Source organism: Aythya fuligula, chromosome 21 (genome assembly GCF_009819795.1).
Source record: "Aythya fuligula isolate bAytFul2 chromosome 21, bAytFul2.pri, whole genome shotgun sequence".
NCBI lineage: Eukaryota > Metazoa > Chordata > Aves > Anseriformes > Anatidae > Aythya > Aythya fuligula.
In genome coordinates, this window is record NC_045579.1 from 4297851 (window position 1) to 4306703 (window position 8853).

The following is an 8853-nucleotide window of genomic DNA, read 5'->3' on the forward strand; positions in this document are numbered from 1 at the left end:
AAGTCAGTGGAAGACCTTTGGCCCAGTGCAATGATTTACACTCATCTGTAGGATAGATGCCATCAATTTATATGCTGTGGATTAATTTCACAGCCAGGACTTTTAGGAATGTCTGGCTTTTTACATTAAAGCTAAAATCCTGGGGAAAAGATTAACATGTACAAAAAGACCCTTGGTCTGTACATTTTCCATATACACAAGTTTTCTATTATCATGACAACGGGCTTGGGCGAACAGCCTCCTAGTTTGAATTCAGATCCAGACATGAACCTCATGCCTCCTGTATGGCACAGGCCAAAATTCCAAGTCCTCAGACTTTTGGAAGCTGGGGTTTGAAGGCTGGGTGTGCACACTCTGAGTTTAGACTTCAGCCTACTTGGAGGAAAACAGGGCTTAAGGGTTAAAACCAAGAGGTGAAGCAGTACCTGGGTCCACGCTGGGGGCAGTGCTGTTGGTGTGGGCCTTCTTGGATCCTCAGAACTGTCCTAGACCTTTCTGGTTTTGAGGTGCTGATGATGAATCCCAATTTGCTACAAAGAATGTTTACCTTTAAGAGATCTTGTGTGGTGGCTGGAGGGTAATGATTTACCAAAGCAGAATCAGTCTAGCAGACAGAGGTGATGGGATCCCTAGTCTACAGCATTTGTCGAGACTAAGGAATGAATACAGCATTAAGTGCAAATGGGATCTGAGGCAAAGTTACAACTCTGGCCACCTGGTTCCCATGCAAGCCAGAATCCCGAGGATCCCAAGCTGTCATCAAGATTCTGTAAAGTTACCCTTTGTAATGAAGTAGAACTTACACCAGAGATCCATACGGTGACATGGATTTGGTAATTGTTAATATAGAGAGGAAGCTGGTCCTGTGAAATGGTGAGATTACTGAAGAGCTTTCTTTCAAGTGTAATCCCAACAGATCATGAAAATTAATCAAAGAATAGAAAGTTCTGGAGAGCAGATGACTCAGAAAAGAGTTGGTACCCTTTGCAGGGTTACTGCAAGTCAGATGATTCTTTTAACACCTCTCTTTTGTTTGCTGGTGGTGATTAAGGAGGTATTGGGGAGGCATTGGGGAGGCAAGGACAATCCCCAGACATGGACTGTATATCTCGAAACAAGACACTGAAACTCATGATAAGGAAGCGGCAGACGGACAGAGAAACAAACGTAAGGACTATAAATCTCAAAACTGGACATTGGAATTCATTATAAAGATACAACAAACGGAAGAATTGGCAACAACCAGCTCTCGCAATTAAGAAACCTGCCAATTCAGCAGATTCCTGACCAAAGGTGAAAAGTACACTGTGAGGAAGACTCGGGGTCTTCCTCCCAAAGACCCCTGCCCACGTCCCAAAGACCCCTGCCCACAATTCTTGGAAGGCTCTGCGCAGGCGCAAGGTGCCAAAAGACTAATTAGCATGAGAAGCGAGGGAAGGCGGGGATAGGTAATGCATATGTATAGGTGCTTGTAGAATATTGATAGATTGATTGTATAAATTCAAGACTGCTTTCCGCTTTAGGTATGCACGATAGGTGGAGAGATCCCCCGTGCATCCAGCGCTGCAATAAAGAATATACCACTTAAAGGAATTTCGGCTTCGATCTTTGAATCAATCTGGCACCCCAGATGGGACGACCTCTCTGCCGGACCGCAGGACCCGCTGGGGACAGGACTCCCTAGGGTACCCCCGGGATTTCCCGGAGGGACTCCTCGACTCACCGGATCACTGCGGAGGCAGACAAGGACCCCATCATTGTAAGTGAGTATATTCTTTATTCTGGTTTGGTTTTCTGGTAGACCGGTCATCTGGGACTGTCCAGTAAGTCGGAAGGTGACTTCTGCAGGACAGTATTTGGTATATACTTTGTGGTTAGTACCACAAGTATATCTGGGGACCTTGGGGTCCATCTGTATCTGGAACTGTCTGTAAGTCAGAAGGTGATCTTCTGCGAGGCAGTGTTTGGTATATACTTTGTGGTAAGCACCATAAGTATATTTGGGGACCTTAAGGAAGGAGCTCGCTTTAAGGTCCATCTGGAATTGTGTTGTCTATTTCGGTTTTCTGACTCATGGAGTATGGTATTTAACTCTGGTTATTGTTACTGCGATTTTGGCTATTTTCCTGGTGGTAATAGTAGGTTCGTGGCATTGTTGTAAGAAAGATATCGTTACGGTGTTACACAGTTTGGTTTTCTGACTTATCGCATGTGGAATTTGACTCTGACTATTGTTATTGTGATTTTGGCAATATTGCTGGTAATAGTAGTTTTGTGACATCTCTACTGAAAGATATTGCGTGCCCGTATTTTTGTGAGTGATACGTTTTGTGATACGCTTTTGTAAGTAACATGTGTATTCTGAAAGTGTAAACTGGAAACTGGGGGGGCAAACAAGCAGTGAAATTTTAAAGAAAAGTGTGTTAGGATGTGTTTTAAGTCACTGGAAGGATATTGGAGGATCTGCCGGTGGAAGTGTGAACAGGAAAACATTGATAAAATATCGTAATCAGTGGTGGCCGCTTTATAAGCTGGAATGTGGAGAAAAGTGGCCCCTAAATGGAACTTTAAACTATAATATTTTGCTACAGTTAATGTTGTTTTTTTGAGAAGCAGAACAGGATGAAATGTTGTATACTGATGTTTCAGCATCTTGGTGGGAAAAGGTACGGAATTAAGTTGGCCCCTGACTGAGCCTTTGATGATGGCATTAGAGAAGTACAGGCTGGAGAAAGATAAAGGAAGTGTTAAAAGGGTTGTTGAAAGTGTTAAAGGTGTTTGAAGTTGAATGAGCAGGGAAAGAGGATGTAGGAATGTTAATAGTTCTGCCTCTGCCCGAGGCAGAGATCTTAAAATCCCGGGTGTTAGCCCTTCAGGGCAAAGGGACCATGATGGGTCCGAGAGAGTTGTCACAGAAACAGAAAACCAGTTAACTCTTAAAACAACCTGAGTTCATGTGCGAGCTCAGATTGCCGATGGGACCGCTCAGGGAACTGTGGACAATTGCATTCCCCTGACCGACCCCCACTAAGACCCGAATCATCCTGAAAATTATGAACGGTTAAGTAAATACTAAAATCTGGATGAATTGGGAATTGAGAATATGCTTCCAACAAGGTCTAAAAGAAACCCCTATGGAATTTTTGGACCAACTCTGAAATGTAATGAAAATAAATAAATAAATAAATAAATAAATAAATAAAACAAAACGGTTTGGACCTGGCTTTGGAGGACAAATTGACTAGCCTTTTCCTAGGATAATAGACCCCTGATTTCAACAGGAATAACGGGGACCTGGGGAATCTACCCTAGTACCTCCGCTGGTTATAATGAAGCTAGGGGAGGAATGGAAGTGAAATTTCTTATTGATATGGGGCAACGTATTCAGTTCTAAATCAAGCATTAATGCCTTCACAGAATTATTATGTTAGGGTAAAAGATGTGTCGTGGTTTAACCCGGCCGGCAGCTAAACACCACGCAGCCGTTTGCTCACCCTCCCCCTCCCTCTCTGGTACGGGGGAGAGAGGTGGAAAGTGAGGCCCGTGAGTTGAGATAAAGACAGTTTAATAAGACAAAATAATAATAATAATAATAATAATAATAATACAATGATGATAATAGTACCACTACTAATAATGTGTACAAACAAGTGGTGCACAGTGCGGTTGCTCACCACCCGCTGACTGATGCCCGGCCTGGCTCCGAGTGGTCCGGCCCCCTCCCCCCGGCTGGCCACCCCTATGTATTGTTTGGCCTGATGTCAGATGGTATGGAATACCCCTTTGGCTAGTTTGGGTCACCTGTCCTGGGTCTGTCCCCTCCCAGCTCTTACTGCACCCCCAGCCTGCCTGTTGGCAGGACAGAGCAAGAAGCTGAGATGTCCTTGGCTTGGTATAAGCACTGCTCTTTAACAATTAACACATCGGGGTGTTATCAGCACTCTTCTCATCCTAAGCCAAAACACAGAATTCTACCAGCTACTAGGAAGAAAATTAACTCTGTTCTAACTGAAACCAGGACAAGGTGTAACCGAAAAGGCTTATTTTTGTGAACCTTTGAAGTACAAGTTACGGAAAAAATGGGGCATACACAGATTTTTATATATGCCTAGCTCCTCATGGGCACTCTTAGGTAGAGATTTATTAGAGCAAGTAGGAGCAGAAATTGTTTTTGAAAAAAGGGAAAATGGAATTAAGTATAGGAGAAGAACAACTAACAAATGTGTTAAGTTTGGCACTAATACAAACTGACCCTAAAAGTGAAATACCTTTAGAGATCACAGATCAAGTATGTCCAGGAGTTTGGGCTACTGAAACCCCTGAAAGAGGTAAAAATGTGACCTTAATAATTATTAAATTAAAGCCAGGAGAGAAACCCGTTAAGGTTAAGTAATATCCTTTGAGGATAGAAGATAGGAAAGGAATTAAAGAGATAATTAATAATTTTTTACAGTATGGATTATTGATTGAATGCGAATCAGAATAAAATACACCCATATTGCCAATTAAAAAGGCAGATGAAAAAGCTATAGGCTAGTTCAGGATTTGAGGGCCATAAATAAAATCACTGAGGATATACATCCAGTAGTGGCAAACCCTTATACTTTGCTGACTAAATTAAAGAATAGTCAAGTCTGGTTTACCGTACTGGATTTAAAAGACGCCTTCTTCTGCCTAGGCTTAGCCACAGAAAGCCAAAACCTATTCGCCTTTGAATGGGAAAATCCCGATTCAGGCAGAAAGACGCAGCTTACGTAGACATTACTACCTCAAGGATTCAAGAATAGCCCCACTATTTTTGGAAACCAATTAGCAAGGAAACTCGAAACATGGATGCCTCCGGACACTGAAGGTGCTTTGTTACAATATGTACATGATCTCTTAATAGCTACTGAGACTAAAGGGAGTTGTATTCAATGGACTATAAGTCGTCTTAATTTTCTGGGTTTAAATGGATATCAAGTCTCTTGACAGAAAGTCCAGCTGGCTCAACAAAGTGTGACCTATCTGGGATTTGAAATTTCGGAAGGACAACGAGAACTAGGAACTGAACATAAGGAAGTCATTTGCCAGACTCCAGAACCTCAAATGGTAAAGGAGCTACAAACCTTTTTAAGAATGACAGGTTGGTGTCGCCTTTGGATTTATAATTATGGACTATTGGTAAAGCCTCTATGTGAATTGATAAAGATTAACCAGTCAAAGTTAGTCTGGACTGGAGAAGCACAAAAAGTCTTTAAACAACTTAAACAAGAATTGATGATTTTGAAATATCAAGCAATATTGGTAGAACAGGACAACGTGGAAATTGTGATAACTAATATTGTGAATCTAGCCTCTTTTCTTAGTGATGCTCCAGCACAACCTGTGATTCACGATTGTTTAGAAACTATAGAGACTGTGTATTCCAGCCGACCAGACCTTAAGGAGGAGCCCATGGAAGATGCGGAAGAAACTTGGTTCACGGATGGGAGCAGTTTTGTTATGCAAAGACAACATAAAGCTGGATATGCTATAACAACTACTCAGCAGGTAATCGAGTCTAAGCCTTTACCCCCTGGAACATCAGCTCAAAAGGCGGAGATAGTTGCTCTCATGAGAGCATTGGAACTGGCAGCGGGAAAAAGGGTAAATATTTGGACAGATTCTAAATATACATTCGGCGTGGTACATGCTCATGGAGCAATTTGGAAAGAACATGGATTGCTGACCGCTCAGTGAAAACACAAAGTATGCTGAAGAAATTTTAAAATTGTTAGAGGCTGTAAAACAACCAGAAAAGGTAGCTATCATGCATTGTCAGGGACACCAAAAGGGGAACACCGATTTTGAAATTGGAAATCGATTGGCAGAGGCTAAGCAGGCAGCTGAAATAACTGAGGTGAAGGCATTGTCTTTGATACCAGACGGTAAAATCCAAACTATATCCAAATTATACAAAAGAAGACTTCAAATTAATTGAAGATTTGAAAGGTAAAATGAAACCAGATGGATGAGTATATTTAAAAGATAACCACATAGTAATACCCTCTAGTTTGACATGGCCCATAGTTCTTACAGAACACAATAAAACGTATTGGGGAGCTGGCACACTGCATAAGAGCCTGCGTCAGACATTAGTGGGACGATATGATAAAACAAGTAACTCAACAATGTAGCATTTGTTTATACAATAACCCCAATACCAAGAATAGAATAAAGTTTGGAATAATCGGTAAAGGAAATTATTCGGGGCAACAGTGGCAAATTGATTTTTCAGAACTCCCTAGAAAAGGGGGGTATCATTATTTACTGGTTCTGACTGACACGTTTTCAGGAAGGCCTGAAGCCTTTCCCTGTCGAACAAACAAAGCAAGAGAAGTGGTTAAAGTCTTGTTAAATGAAATAATACCATGCTTTGGGATTCTAGTAGCAATGTCTTCTGATAGAGGTTCACATTTTTGTGCTCAAGTGGTAGAACAGATAAGTAAGATTCTAAAGATAGATTGGCAACTGCATACTCCTTATAGACCACAGGCAAGTGGACAGGTAGAAAAAATGAACCATTTAATTAAACAATAAATAGCTAAAATTGGATAAGAAGCTAATTTGTCATGGCCTCAATCCCTCCCTTTAGCATTACTTGGAATTAGAGTTAAACCTAGAATAAAAGGGAATTTGAGTCCCTTCAAAATCTTATATGGAAGGCCATAGCAATTTCTATTTAGTGGAGAGGACCTAACGCAGTTAGGATCAGAATATTTATATGCTTATATAACTGAACTTCAGAAACAATTAAATAAAGTACATAAATTTGTTTTAGGGACCAGGGCTAGAGGGTTGGATCAACCAATCCACCCCTTTAAGGTCGGGAATTATATATATATATAAAGACTTTTTCAGGACAACCCCTACAGGAAAAATGGAAGGAAAGTGGATGGGACCATACCAAGTATTACTGACAACACACACCGCCATTAAGATTAAGAAGCAAGCAGCTTGGATCCACAATTCAAGGGTGAAGAAGGTCCCGGCGAGGATATAGACCACCACTCCAATTGGACCAACAAAATTACGGTTTTCCAGATCCTAATGATTGCAGGGGTGCGGTTCTCGGATTCGGGGTGGGCAACTTGGGATGAGAACTTACACCTGACCTTAATACAAACAATTTCTCAAGTAACTAATAAGACGAACTGTTGGGTATGCACCCATCTGCCACAGCATGGGAATAAGGGTGTATCGTTAATCGGGATTCCCTCGCCTGCAAACTTATCTTGGACTAATTTGTGGGAAGACACATCTTGGGGTCGAAAATATTAAGAAGTTTTGGCCGTTGGAATCTTACTATGTATGTGTACAAAGGTGTAACCTGCCTAAGGGTATGGGAAAACAGCATTGTATAAATACGGATACTACTTATGTGGGAAATCAGACATCTTGTAATTGAACAATTGATATTAGTACGACTAGCGGCTGGGCAAATTCAACCAGCTGGACGGTTCCAGAAGGAAAAGGGTGGTATTGGCTATGCAATGATACAGCCCGTAAGGTCTTGCCTGAGAATTAGAAGGGAACTTGCACTCTTGGAGCGGTAGTCCCCAATATGACAGTACATGATGTAGTGCCTCGAGGTTACTTGAGAAATCATATGCGGAGAATCAGACAAAAAATTAACAATCCATTGACAGAGAGACACACCGCTTTTCATAGTTTTGTTTGATGGTTTATCCCATGGTTAGGAGTGAGTGAATTGGAAAAGGCAATAGTTAATATTTCTGCAATTATAGAGAAGTTAGAAAACAAAACTCTGGATGCTATAAAGGCTCAACAAGAAGAGATATCTAGTTTATCACAGGTAGTATTACAAAATCGGATGGCCCTAGACTTGTTACTGGCCGCTCAAGGGGGAGTCTGTACAGTAATAAACACAAGTTGTTGTGTGTATGTAGATCAGAGTGGAAGGATCTCTACCGACCTGGAAGAAATATGGAAGCAGACAAGGGTCCTACATATCAGTAAAGATGATCTTTCGTGGAGTTTTAGTGAAATATGGAATAAGTTAACCTCCTGGTTGCCCAATTTTCAATGGTTGAAACAAGTGTTCATTGCTCTAATCGCATTAGTAGTATTAGGAATATTTGTGTGCATGTTGTTTAGATGCCTGCTTTGTTGTGTTGCTGTAAATAATGAAAGTATCTGATGCAAAAGAATTTGCATGGGAAAAGAAAAGGGGGGATTGATTAAGGAGGTATTGGGGAGGCATTGGGGAGGCAAGGACAATCCCCAGACATGGACTGTATATCTCGAAACAAGACACTGAAACTCATGATAAGGAAGCGGCAGACGGACAGAGAAACAAACGTAAGGACTATAAATCTCAAAACTGGACATTGGAATTCATTATAAAGATACAACAAACGGAAGAATTGGCAACAACCAGCTCTCGCAATTAAGAAACCTGCCAATTCAGCAGATTCCTGACCAAAGGTGAAAAGTACACTGTGAGGAAGACTCGGGGTCTTCCTCCCAAAGACCCCTGCCCACGTCCCAAAGACCCCTGCCCACAATTCTTGGAAGGCTCTGCGCAGGCGCAAGGTGCCAAAAGACTAATTAGCATGAGAAGCGAGGGAAGGCGGGGATAGGTAATGCATATGTATAGGTGCTTGTAGAATATTGATAGATTGATTGTATAAATTCAAGACTGCTTTCCGCTTTAGGTATGCACGATAGGTGGAGAGATCCCCCGTGCATCCAGCGCTGCAATAAAGAATATACCACTTAAAGGAATTTCGGCTTCGATCTTTGAATCAGTGGTAGTGATTCAGCCACCATGTGATATTTGGAGGCCCACCTTGTTTGTAGTCTCTTCCC